Genomic DNA, 15,049 nt, shown 5'->3' on the forward strand with positions numbered 1-15,049 from the left:
GTCGGGGCGCAAACCGGGAGGCAAAGGCGTATTATGCCCATCCGCTACCCTGACCACAAAGGCCTTACCACCATGCTGACTGAGGTTACTTACCCCATATAAGTTCTTTCTTTCCCCGTAATTTACATTAATTCAAAAAGTGGAACTCATATATTCTAGATTCAATACACAAAGTAAAATATTTCAAGCCTTTTTTCTTTGTTTCATTTTGAAGATTACGGCTTGTTTGACGAACAGCGTCTTGATGGGGGGGGGGGGGGGGGGGGGGTGGAGGACATGGCGGCGGACTATATGAAAATGGCTCGTGAAATGTGTTTCTGATCACATTTGATGCCTACAGTACAGTCGGCCATGCAGTGTCTCCCTCTGCCTTTGCTCTGGGTTTACAACGGTTACTTTAAAAGATCGTATACGAGTTTGGGAGGCGTGGGGCACGCACCTCATTTGCATAAAGTGATCTAGAGCACTACTTATGCAAAAAGAGGTGCCCGCTCCAGTCTCTTCAAACGCCCCACAATGCATTGCATATGGCAGTTAGAGCATCATCTTTGCCCTTTTCCCTACGTCGGCACGGGTGCACCTCTGTGGTCCGAGGGGGTTGCCGGATAGCGGTCGTCTTTTAGTTCGGTCCAGCGGGCTTTGGCTCGATTTGATGTGGTCTCCGCCTTATACAGTAAGTACCTGCTGCTACCGCCGGTGGTAATTAGTTATTTTGAGCTAAGCTAGCGGGGGTGGCTCCGTTGTGAGGTCTCGATGCACACACTGGTGCGTCTAACGCGTTGCATTCCTTTGATATATTTGTGCGACGCTAGTGGTGAATATGAATACATATCGAGGAACCTGTCAAGGCGTTTGTAGATGTGCCGTAAAGGTTTTTAGATAAGTGGTGCGGCATAGCTGAGTATTATAATATATTGATATTGGGGATAGGAAAGTCAATAAGGAAACAGTGAAGGCTAATTTAAAGATAAATGTGTTGTCCACGGCAGAGGCTGTGTCAGTCTCCATGGGCGCTGAGGGCTCGCCTCAGCCAATGGTGAGTCCCAGCACTGGTTTGAGTCTTGAGCAGCAGAAGGAGTTGCTGCTGAAGCCGCGTTTTGCAGAAGGAAGTCGAACGCGAAACAATGCGGCAAGGGCAGTTGGTGGAGCAGAGAGGGCCATTGTTGCCAAATCAGAGCATCGGTCGGCCAGTGAGTCTGGTCCGGGTAGGGAGGGAGGAAGCTGCAAGCTGGTGGTGACCGGGTGGAGGTAGGGGAGGAGCCGATGATGTCACACTGATGATATCACTGTGATCTATGACATCACTGATGACATCACACACGATGATATCACTGATAACAGATTAGAGGCCAGCACACCCAATGTCCTATCACAAATTTAATTCTCTCATCTGAGCAACGGACATGGCCTGTTCTCTTCTCTAATAAGCTTATTTTTGCCTTGCACCTGAGTTTTCTCGTTGGATTGACTGTGCTTGCTATAGACTCCTTATATTCGCAAACAACGAAGACGTTACAAGCATACACACGCAGTCTATGGCGCGACGGACTGTGTCAGTAGGCCAGTTATGTCTGATGGTGACGCGTCTTGAACGCCTCAGGCTGTGTGTGCCAATTACCTGTGTTTGTGTCCTGTGTGGTTGGTTGGGGGGCCCGGAAGAGGCGGGTGGAGGAAGGAGGAAGCATGGGGTAGTTCACAGCCGTATCGGTGGTTGAGCTAGGGAGCTAGAGAGGCTAGCTAGGGAGGTGAGATGGGAATACCTTGGTGCGCTACTGAGAACAGTTTGCATGGGCACCTGCCGGCCAATCCTGGCGCTTGAATGCTGCATAGGACGTGTTCTGCCCACAACTCCGGTGTGATCCATAGTAACGCATGGAGCATACGGTACCGGCCTGTGCGCGCATGCTCTGCTGACGTTGATTGATCGTAATTGGTCTATTGGTGACTCTGGAAATCATCACAGATGACATCATAATTGCTTGAGTGACATCACTCATTGATAAAATCATCACTGATGACATCACAATTGAGTGACGCCGGCATCCCCAGCGAGTAGAACTTTTTCCATGCACACATCACACGATGCGACCCAGTCAAAGCGGTCCCACGACCCACCAGTTGAGAAGCGCTGCTCTCAGGGTTAATCCACAGGTGAACAGACTGGATGAAGAGCAGTGCGTGGGAAAGTGTTGTCCACATCAGATTAGCCCTGATGCTCTCAGTGGATGAATCAGCATGAGAACATGGCTCTGCTCTCAGATGAGATGACCCTCTCAGCTGAGAAGTGGGCTCACTAACATCACAGACACAGCGTGCAGATCAGAGCGAGACGGCACGTACACACACGTAAAGCTTATTTTTACCTGTGTATCCAGGGAAGGTTTGCCGGGGACACATGCACAGACTTTTCTGCAGTCCTACCTGTCAAACCAGGCATACGTAATCTCAACGTAAATTTGAAGCGAAACGTTGTGCAAACAAACCACAGATAGTAGAATGTCAATGTAAATGTGAAACAAAATGGTTTCCAAGTTTAAGAAGTTTGGTTACAGTATGTTTAGGCGGCAAGTAAAACAACTTTGGTTATGTTTAGGCAAGTAAAAGAACTTGGTTAAGGTTAGGATTATGCTTTGGAGTTGTAGGCTTTAATAACAAACACCAAATGTGACTTACGGTTTAAATGTAGGCTTTGAACATGTCGGGGCGCAAACCGGGAGGCAAAGGCGTATTATGCCCATCCGCTACCCTGACCACAAAGGCCTTACCACCATGCTGACTGAGGTTACTTACCCCATATAAGTTCTTTCTTTCCCCGTAATTTACATTAATTCAAAAAGTGGAACTCATATATTCTAGATTCAATACACAAAGTAAAATATTTCAAGCCTTTTTTCTTTGTTTCATTTTGAAGATTACGGCTTGTTTGACGAACAGCGTCTTGATGGGGGGGGGGGGGGAGGACATGGCGGCGGACTATATGAAAATGGCTCGTGAAATGTGTTTCTGATCACATTTGATGCCTACAGTACAGTCGGCCATGCAGTGTCTCCCTCTGCCTTTGCTCTGGGTTTACAACGATTAGTTTAAAAGATCGTATACGAGTTTGGGAGGCGTGGGGCACGCACCTCATTTGCATAAAGTGATCTAGAGCACTACTTATGCAAATGAGGTGCCCGCTCCAGTCTCTTCAAACGCCCCACAATGCATTGCATATGGCAGTTAGAGCATCATCTTTGCCCTTTTCCCTACGTCGGCACGGGTGCACCTCTGTGGTCCGAGGGGGTTGCCGGATAGCGGTCGTCTTTTAGTTCGGTCCAGCGGGCTTTGGCTCGATTTGATGTGGTCTCCGCCTTATACAGTAAGTACCTGCTGCTACCGCCGGTGGTAATTAGTTATTTTGAGCTAAGCTAGCGGGGGTGGCTCCGTTGTGAGGTCTCGATGCACACACTGGTGCGTCTAACGCGTTGCATTCCTTTGACATATTTGTGCGACGCTAGTGGTGAATATGAATACATATCGAGGAACCTGTCAAGGCGTTTGTAGATGTGCCGTAAAGGTTTTTAGATAAGTGGTGCGGCATAGCTGAGTATTATAATATATTGATATTGGGGATAGGAAAGTCAATAAGGAAACAGTGATGGCTAATTTAAAAGTTGAGAGTTGGCAAAGATAAATGTGTTGTCCACGGCAGAGGCTGTGTCAGTCTCCATGGGCGCTGAGGGCTCGCCTCAGCCAATGGTGAGTCCTAGCACTGGTTTGAGTTTTGAGCAGCAGAAGGAGTTGCTGCTGAAGCCGCGTTTTGCAGAAGTCGAACGTGAAACAACGCGGCAAGGTCAGTTGGTGCAGCAGAGAGGCCATTGTTGCCAAATCAGAGCATCGGTCGGCCAGTGAGTCTGGTCCGGGTAGGGAGGGAGGAAGCTGCAAGCTGGTGGTGACCGGGTGGAGGTAGGGGAGGAGCCGGGTGGAGGTAGGGGAGGAGGCTCCTGCTCCCAATCCGGTCTATGCTGATGGCGATGGTGCTGTTGCAGGCTGGGATATAGATGGAGGCTCACCCTTCATCTGTGAGAGAGGTACAGTAGGTGGTGTAGGTGGTGCTGGAAAGATCGGGTCGTACGGCCACAGCAGGACCAGATCCTCCACATCTCTCCAATGAAGCAGCACCTTGGCCCCATGAGCCAAGGGCCTGAAATGCAAGAAAAAAAGAACACACACACACACGCACACACACACACACACACACACACACGCACACACACGGGCCAATACAACAGGCACTGGGGCCGTCACATTACACGTGATGTGCTACACATTTTTGGCTCATAACATGCCAACATTGACTCTGCTTTTCAGAGATGCAATTTGATTAGAGATAGAGAGAGAATTAAAGGTATGGCGGGAGAGAGCTAGATTAGGTAGAGGGATAGAGATAGATAGATAGATAGATAGATAGAGCAGATAGATAGATAGATAGATAGATAGATAGATAGATAGATATAGATAGATAGATAGATACAGCAGATACATAGATAGATGGATACAGATAGATAGATAGATAGATAGATAGATAGATAGATAGATAGATAGATAGATAGATAGATAGATAGATAGATGTGTTATTTGTAAGAAACTGCTCTAAAGTGAATCCCTGTGGACGGGCGCTGGGCAGCAGGCCAGAGTATAAAGAGCAAAAAACAGGCCAATTAAAAGATCATTTAGGCGTCAGGAGGCTGTAAACACCATTAGTCTGCAGACAAATGGCTGCTGCTGTACTGGAGGCATGAAGCATTGCAGCAGTAAAACACAAGTGGCCAAAACAATGATCTGTTCTGCTGCTGTGGGAAAAGCTGCTAACTGAAATGTTGGAGGATTTCTCCTCTCTTACTGGAGGAGGAAGTGTACTACACGATCAGCTGAGCGTTAAGCTGCAATCAGTCATAGCAGACTTTCGAAGCAATCCTGAAACTAATGTGGTCCATGTGGAGATTCCATTGAGACATAATGATAAACCAATATATCCACACAGCATGTAGGAGCTCACAATGCAAATTCAGGTCAGGTGCAGGCAGGCAGTCAGTCAGGTAGTGAGGTGATGCACTTTGCCATATGGCCTTTAGAGGGCATCTTTGACGGAGATCCAAGGGGCAACCTCCAGTTCTGAAAAATGTAGCCAATGGAAGTGCTTTAAACCGCTATTCTTTCCAATCGCCAGCAGGGGGCGACTCCACTGGCTGCAAAAAGAAGTCCGATTGTATGGAAGTCTGTGAAAATGACCCCACTTCTCACTTGATTTACTAGCGGAAACAAACACTTTTGTGTTCTCAATCGCGAGTTTCACGTCTTCAATACAGCATGATGTGCATCTTGTAAAGTATGGTCCCATTTAGCGTCAAATAGACGATAAAGCAGTCTATGTTTTTGGGCGAGATTGACAGGTGGCCTGTGCAGTGATCACGCAGCTCTAGAAAGAAGCCCTCGCTCTTTCATTTTGAGGCACTGACACCAAAACCATGACGTTTAGTTTTACATCCAGATGCCCCGCCCCTTTCCCCCCCAATTATACTTGGCTTCCCCCCCTGCCGTCCCGGTTATTGCTCCACCCCCTCTGTCAATCTAGGTAGAGTTGTAGACCAGCACATGCTTCCTCTGATACATTCTTTTCAATGAGTTTCAATGGCAGGACATAGTGCGTAAGAGGATCACGCTATTCCCCTCAGTTCCCCTCCCCCCTCCTGAACAGACGCCCCGATCGACCAGAGGAGGCGCTAGTCCAGCGACCAGGACACATAGGCCTACCCTTAATGTCCCCACCTCCAGACAGGGCCAATTATGCCTGTATGGACGCCCGACTGAGCCGGAGGTAACACGGGGGCTCGAACCTGCGACCCTCGTGTTGGCAGGCAGGGAATCTAACTCTGCACTACCCGGGTGCCCTCCTGAAACATTTTCTCATATATAACTCTACTGTAGCTGCTGGATACCACCACTGAGGTGCCCTTGAGCAAGGCTCTTATCCCCAACCGCTCCAGTGGAGCTGGTCAGTGGCCAGCAGATCAGACTGTGGTTGTACTGGTCAGCTTCCAGGTATGAATGTGTGTGTGAATATGAACAGGGCACTCCTGAAAAAGAGAGCATTGCTCTCAGTGAGACTCCCCCTGTATAAATAAAAAGGTAATATTTCCTTTCATATGACATATATCGGCACAGCGCTGATGACATAACGTTCAGCAGCAAACACCATGCTCTGTCAATCAGGCCGAGCCGGTGGGACACAGAGAAGAGTCAAGGATGACTCAAATAATCAATAAATAAATAATAAAAACACACATGAGACATGAGTAAGGAATACAGAGGCGATGAGAGTCTGATGATTACAAGACTGCTCACAGCCTAAAGCTTGAGTGGAGTAACGGTTGACTTCATATTTATTCAAAAACAAGACACACCTTTTCCTAACACTTGGCTATCTGTAATCCTTCCCGAGTCACAGGGCATTTTATTAAAATAAGACATGATATGAGGAATAAATCCAGCGGGGAGAACAGCACATTGATGTAGAAGCAGAGAAACAGTGGGCTCGTTGTGGCCCTGAAGTGCTGAACCAACCCGCTCTCACTCCCACCACCTCAAATATCTGCTGTGTTGTGATAGGCTGATGACTAGAGCAGGGGTAATCTGCTGTGTTGTGATAAACTGATGACTAGAGCAGGGGTAATCTGCTGTGTTGTGATAGGCTGATGACTAGAGCAGGGGTAATCTGCTGTGTTGTGATAGGCTGATGACTAGAGCAGGGGTAATCTGTTTAAGTGCAAAGGTTTTAATGAGTTTTATTATCTAGAGATTATGGAGAAGCGTACGTCTGTCCGTCCATCTGTCTTTGTGAATTTTTCTAATAACTGTGTAGGGCTGTGAATCTTCACTGGCCTCACGATTCGATTCGATTACGATTCAGAGTGCTACGATTCGATTCGATTACGATTATCGATGCATCTCGATGCATCTCGATGCATCTTAAATCGATGCATCACTTTTTTCCGCAATACATATTTTTTCTCACTTTCTTTTTTCTCACTGTGTGGCTACTTTTAAAATAAAAGTGCATTTGGAATTGTATTGTATTATGATCCATAATTAAAATAAACAACTGCATGTACTTCCATTATATATTTTTTGATTATATATATATATATATATATATATATATATATTTTTTTAATAATCGATTTTTGACATTTGTGAATCGATGCAGAATCGTGCACGTCCGCATCGCGATGCATCTTATAATCCATTATTTTTGACACCCCTAATACTGTGTGATCCGAAATGCCCCAAGTAGCTACCAAAGAGGAAATAAAGAAAACATTTGAGGAGAAACCAATTGGAAAGGCCAATTGTAACCTGTAGTGAGTGTGAGTCATGTGTAACACAGCGCGGCCGCTCTCCATCACTCAACTGCACGCTAGTCACGTGACACGCATGACGAGGACCTCTCCAGAAAGCCCCCGGACTGCCCCGTGTGCCTGCATGCATTTCAATTGTTTTCCACAGACCCTATAAGTGAGTATGATAAACCATTGCTATTAGCCTACACCCATTAAGTATGGTAAACAGTTTACTGTTATCTCTTAGACAAATACAAAAAAAAAATAAAAAAAAATGAAAAAATAAACTTCTGCCAAATATGACTATATGAGCCCCACACATGCAGTAATAAATTAGCTCTTTTGAAGGTAAAGTTGCCTAGTTTCTGGTATGGTTACCTGTGAGAGCTCTTGTTTTCATGTGAGTTTGCTGCATTTCAGTTGGGTTCAGTTGCTGTGCCAAGTCGCCTAGTCCCTCATCTGATGTAGTCGTTAAGTGTGTGACCCCTAGTTTTTCAGTCGTCGTAGAAGAAATCTGCAGGAAACGCAGGAACTGCAGGAAGTCAGTTAGTGTATACTCCCGGTCTTTTCAGAATCTGTGGAAGGATTTTGAAAGTTGTCTAGTGCAGGGTTTCTCAACTGGTGGGTCAGGATTCGGGACCCACATGTGGCTAACAACCTCTTCTAATCTCGCCACTTCATCAGCCAGGCAGGACGTCACATTCTGCACAGCATCAGCTGGTTTGAAACACTGCGTCTTGAATTCAAAACAGCGTGTTTGTAATCGTCGGAGGTGTTGGGAGGTCAGAAGATAATCACACTTACATTATTCCTGCAAATTGCATGTCGTAGGAGGCTCAAGTCGGAATCCTCACGGGAAGAAGAGCGGATTTCTGACAATTTCCGAAGCTCGGTGTGGAAATTAGTGCCAGAGGACCTACAAATTGAAGTAATTTGACTTTTACCAGTTTCTATGCTGCTGTTGATGTGGGTGGACTGAGAATGAGAAGAATGGCCGTGTTTGCCAAATCCAATGAAAGCAGAGGAATGTCTTGCTTTCTTAGTGGCAGACACATTATCCAAGACCTTATAAAGGGTCAGTGCAGACATACAATAGGCCGTAGATTATGCACTTGGTAATAGAATACAACAGGGAAGAAAAAAGGAAAATATACATATATATCCATATGATTAGTTGCATGAAACGGTGCGCCCGACACCAGCGTCTTTCTGAAAAGTTCCGATATTTTCAACTGGAAGCGCTGGGAGCCGGCGCACAAAACAGTCGGAGCGCTCTGAAAAAAGACGCTGGGAGCAAGACACTTTCTTTAGACGGCTATACAAACAAATTACATTATTTAGATGTGATCCCCAAAGAGATGAAACTACATTCCAGATCTTCAGCCCTTCAACACTTATCTGCTGCCTCTCTCCAAGTTGAACCTGCCCAATTGCTTTGTACCAATTTAATCTTTGTCTCTCGAAGAGACTCTGATACGATCTGTCCACTAGTCGTTATTATTGCCTCATTCCCCAAAGAAGTCCTTCAAGCTGTCAGTTGTGAAATTCCATCTGTTCTCACAGGCTCTTTAGTAGCAAAGATTTCAACACAGGCGTATGACAGGAGGAGTTGGTTTGTCTGAACTGGAGTCTGAAGTCCATCATCCTGAGGTAATGTTACAGGAGCTGGAATCAGATTTGTTTTGACTCTCTAACCAGGTAGGATGACAGGTGACCACAACGCTGTCCAATGAGGAGTTTGTAAAATAAATTGCGGCCAATGCGGAAGTGCCAAAAACTGCAATTCCTCGAATAGCCACCACTTTACAGCAGAGTTAAACATGTTTACAGCCTGGTACAAAAGCTCATTTCAAATTTCATGACAACTGTACAAACTGAATTTTTGTATAAGTCTCCCGCTTAGAGTAAAATAGATGATAAGTGAATGAGATAATGGCCCTACTTCTCACTTGATTTATTACCTCAGTAAACACTTTACCAATGAGTTGATGTTCTCAATCGCCAGTTTCAAGTCTTCTTCAATACAGCATGATGCTCATTTGATAAATTATGTCCCCATTTGAGTAAAATAGATGATAGCAAAGACTATGTTTTGGCGCGTGATTGACAGGTCGCCTGTCCAGTGAACACGCAGCTCGCCGATCACGGACCAATAGCAGGCCTTGCTGCAGCTCTTCTCTTCCAAATTCACGTCACTTAATGGCGACGGTGAAAATACCAACCTCAAGGCTTCAAAACGGAAGTCCAAAGACCAATGGGTGACCTCACGTGCAAATATTTATATACGGTCTATGCTTGTGACTTTTGTTTACATGACAGGTTCACTTACTGTATAATTGGACAATATGAACCAAAAAACAACCCAAATACAAAAATACAATCAAGTCATCTTTCCAAAACTGTTCAAAGAAAGTGAACTATAGTGTGATCATAACCTTAGATGTAAATGTAGAGCATAAATATATTGTCTAAATTTTCCCTATGAAAGCTAATTGAGATCCTTTTACTCTAAATTACAAAATTAGACCTGTCTTAAAATGACATGTTTAGAAATATGTCTAGTTAAAGACAGGGCGTTGTGTTCAGAGACGTTTTAGCGTGATAACATTCACACTCAGAAATACTATGTAGATTTGTTATTTTCTGATTTTTATTTTTATTTTTTTGCCATTTTTTCCTCCTGCTGCCCCGGTCGCTGGTCCACCCTCTGCCGATCTGCGGAGAGCCGAGACTAGAACCATCCTTCCTCCGACACATGCGCAGTTGCCAGCCGCTTCTTTTCACCTGACACACGGGAGCTTCACCGGTAGGACGTAGCACGTGGGAGGATCACGCTATTGCCACCAGTTCCCTTCCACCCCGACCAGGCGCCCCGACCCACCAGAGGAGGCGCTAGTGCAGCGACCAGGACGTATGGACGTATGGATGCCCGACCAAGCAGGAGGTAACACGGGGGGGTGCGAACCTGCGACCCTTGTGTTGGTAGGTAGGGAATCTACTGTACTGCTACACTACCCGGACGCCCAAAATACTATATGTAGATTGACAAACTGAAAACATGCTGCTCCTTAATGTGGTTATTATTACAGTCTCACAAATGGTCGACGCAGCATCTAAATGGTTCATCTCCCTCCTCTCTGACGGAGTCTTCTGGGATCAGGCCTTCATGTGCTGAGAAACTAAATTATAACTCCACTTGTTCCACTTTTATGTTTCCCCCAGTGATCATATTCATGTATTTATTCCTCTTCACTTATCCATGGAAGGTTGACTGAGCCTGCCTGCTCTCTTCCAGCCAGACACTTCTCATTCTTATTATAGGATAATATTATTATTACGTTCCCATCCCTCCCAAGTGTGGCAGGATGACTTATTATTATTTATTATTATGATTATTATTAATAATAAATAATAATCAATAATCATAATAATAATAATAATGACCATCTCAGTGAGCAGTGAGCCAGCTTCAAGCCAAGTGTCACTGAGCATTGAACAAGGCACTGAAGCTTCTGCCTGCGCTTCACATGCCCCAATAATCCAATTAGCATGTGATTAAGGCAGTAATGTGAGCATGATGTAAAGACCACACTCTGATGAGCTTAATGTGCAAATTCACGGGCTGCTGCTTATTCGCATCCAGAGACGTCGTGTTGAACGAGGCGGCGTTCCACAGGTGATGCCTGAGTCTGAGATAATTGATTGAATTTATATATCACTTCTCAAGGCACGCAAAGCGCTTCACATATCGGTGTGTGTGTGTGTGTGCGTGTGTGTGTGTGTGTGTGTGTGTGTGTGTGTGTTTGTGGTGGTGGTGGGGGGGCTCTACTCATCCACCTAGGTGATGCACGGCAGACAGTTTGGGCGAGAACATAGAGTGCCACACTTTCGGCTCTTACATGTAAAAGTGGGGCTTTTGTATAAAATGGGGATTTTGGTTAAATGCTTGAAATAAGGTCTGTGGTTAACAAAAGTTTATGAAACAGCAACTAAGGCTTGTGTTCAGCAAGGATAATCCTCACAAATGAGGACCACTTTTATGATTTTCAAAGCAAATGCTTTTTTTTTTTTTTACTCCAATAGTCATCCAAGTGGTGCTGATTTGTGAAGATTGTCTTGCTGAACACAAACTTAGCTGTTTCATAAACTCTTGTTAACCACAGACCTTATTTCAAGCATTTCACTGAAATCCCCATGCAAAGATCCTATTGACTTTTACACTAAGAACCAGGAAGTGCAGGGACTTCTGGGTAATGCATATGTCATGCATAATGTAATAATAATGCTGTGTAACTCTGCTTTGAAAAGTGCAACTGAAAGAAAGTTGATGGTTATATTACATTTGTAAATCTATAGAGGGCGATACTCAGCCTGCAGCCAACCGCCCACAGACAATACATGTAATGATCTATGACTAACCTCTTATTGAATCTCCTGGAGTGAAGCAGGGAATCATTTGAGAGCGATTTCACATTCAGAATCTGCTTTCTTGAATTGAAAGTAATGGCTGTGCGGCTTGCTGTTTTTCAGGTGGCCTTCCTCTCACTACACTTGACACGCCTGACTCAGCGCCCGGGGCGCCGCAGCCCGAATGTCTGCCGAGTGTCTGCTGTGAAACACTGAAGAGCCGTGAAGAAGGTTAACAGCAAGGCAGACAGCGTTGTCAACAGGCTAAAACAATAATGATGCGTTTTCTAACTTATTCTCAACCCAGGATGGCTTTGGTGATTTTATTAGAAGTGCTGCATTGAAATGAACATGTAAAAGCATGACTGTTTAGAATTTGCCGCAGTTGGGAGTAAACATTACGATAGTAACAGTTGGGAGTAAACATTACGATAGTAACAGATGGGAGTAAACATTACGGCTCAGTGGCCTTGTGGTTTGAGTGTCCGCCCTGAGACTGGGAGGTCGTGAGTTCGATCCCTGGCCGAGTCATACCAAAGACTATAAAAATCGGACCCATTGCCTCCCTGCTTGGCACTCAGCATCAAAGGGTTGGAATTGGGGGGTTAGGTCACCATATGATTCCCGAGCTGCCGCTCACCGCTCCCCCAGGGGATGAGTCAAATACGGGGAACAAATTTCGCACACTCAGGTGTGTAACAATCATTGGGACTTTACCTTATAGTAACAGATGGGAGTAAACATTACGATAGTAACAGTTGTTATTGTTTATTATTGTTATTATCATTATTCTCTTATTAACACTGACTTTTCTTCTTCTCTATTTTGTTTGTTTCTTGCTTTTGTTTTGTGTGTTCTAAAGTGCTTTGGTTCAACTTGTTGTGTTTAAAGTGCTATAGGCTATAAATAAAGTTGATTGATTGATTGATTAATTGATGATGAATCAATGGTTGATTGATTAATTGATGGTGGATTCACAATTCTGACCAATTGATTGATTGATTGATTGATTCGCCTAATGACGCCTTGATGACGCCTAAGTCACGTCATTGATTGATTGTTCGAAACAGGTGAATGACAGAAATGAGTGAAATCTTATGGATAAGATGCAAAGCAAAGTGTGCTGTTGCTTAATGAAACAAAGTAGGCAAAGGACAAAAACTGTGCCGGCTAAAGGGTGGTGAACTTTTTGTGGACTGACCGACCAACAGAGTGCCTTAGAGCTGCTGGAGAAATTTCACGTCATGAAGACAGTTGCTGTGATTGACTGATCACTATAATGTGTTATGTATGGTGCATTACATTTCTCAGCGGGAACAATATCGCCTGTCTGTCCTCACCTTGACAACACCATTATGAGTTTGCTGAGAATGCATATATGGGATGAGAATAATTACTAATTTATTTGGACTGAGCCGACAGCTTTGACAGCACACATCAGGAAAAAATCTGGGTGGGTGGGGGGGGGGGGGGTTGGGGGGCTGGTTGGTTTCAACAGATCATTACATGAACACATAAGTGTATAATGTTGGAATTCATCAGTTGCAGAGTCAAAAGAAATTATTATAATTGAATTGTAATTATATTGATCTGATATATTATCCCCTAAACATGAGAAGCTCACATCACAAAAGGTAGGACGCGTCGGTGGAGGCTCGGTCCTTCGCGTGGCCGATGCATGTTCGAATCCGACCCGAGGTCCTTTGGCGCATGTCATCTCCTCTCTCTCGCCACTGTTCCTGTCTGCCTACTGTCCTATCTAAATAAAGGCCAAAATAGAATTAATCTGAAACAATATATATTTTTGAAGCTAATAAAAAAAAAAAGGGGGAAATGGAAAAATTTGCTTTGTCAGTCCCTGCCTGTGTCACCGCTCAATGTCCATGTGCTATTCCAGATTGATTGATTGATTGATTGGCCAACCTGTTGAGGAGAAAATGGATGCAGACAGCCAGACAGACACACAGACAGACACACAGACAGACAGACAGACAGACACACAGACAGACACACAGACAGACACACAGACAGACAGACAGACACACAGACACACAGACAGACAGGCACGCACGCACACGCACACACTCACACACACACACACACACCCAGACAGACACACAGACAACAGACAGACACAGACAACAGACAGACAGACAACAGACAGAAGGACAGAGCTTTCCTCATTCGACAGTAGGATAGTGTGTAGGATGTGTGCAGTGGTACTCTAAGTATGAAGTTTCTATAAAGTAAAGTATTGTTCTTGAGGTGAATCTGTGGAGCTTAATTTATCCCACTGACGCAGGACTGAATCGCACAGCATCTCTCTGTCCTCTCTCACTCAATACTTCTTCCACTGTCCAAAGAATAAATATTGAGCGCCTCAAAGTCGAATGCCTAAGTCACGCCCTCTTCCAGGTTTGGCATGGCCTAAGAGATTTCATACCCCATTCATTTTCCCATTGACGTTCCTTAAAATCATTATAAGAAGTTATAAGAAGAAAAAAAAGTGGTTCAGCCATATTCAGATTAACGAGAGGCCATATGACATTTCACTTGGACCAAAACTAAAACAACAACAACAACAGCAAACAAACAAACATACAAAGAAAAAAGCTGATACCCCGCCTCGCCCCAAGAAATCTCTTTGGCCCCATGCTGAACCTGCACAGGGTCTGATAGGCACTAAACTGCTCTGAGGTGGTAAAGCCAAAAGTAAAGCAGGTGTAACCTATAACGGGCCGTCATCAATTGCATTGGTAGCACCTGCTTTACTTCCTGGGTTACGACCTCATGTTCCTCCAGTGGATAATGTCAGAAATGCATCACCATCAAGATAAAAACAAGTTTTTCTTAGCTGCTGAAAAGATTTACTGTATGTTATTTATGTATTTTTTCTTCTGCCCAACTCAATGTCAGCACCCATTTATCACATCAAAAAAACAGCGGCTCTGAGATCAAAGTTTACAGCCGGTAGCCGACTGCAAAATCCTGACATGTCCAGATTGTCCAGGTGTGCAGAGTCTCAGGCTCGCTGCCATCAATCCGGTGGTGGCGCTGCTGAGTGCAGAGACGCGCTGGCTCAACCGCTCTTTATAGAGGGTATGCACGTGATGTCACAGAGGCAGAAGTCACTGTGGGGTCACGCCCACTGAGTCACAGCAAGACTGAGCTTGAATGCAGTAATCAGCCTAGATAACTGACACCTGCTGCTCAGGGAGGAACTTGACACTCATTTTGACACTCGTTCCTGATTGAGGGGGCGT

Source organism: Poromitra crassiceps (assembly GCF_964638095.1).
Source record: "Poromitra crassiceps genome assembly, chromosome: 9".
Lineage (NCBI taxonomy): Eukaryota > Metazoa > Chordata > Actinopteri > Beryciformes > Melamphaidae > Poromitra > Poromitra crassiceps.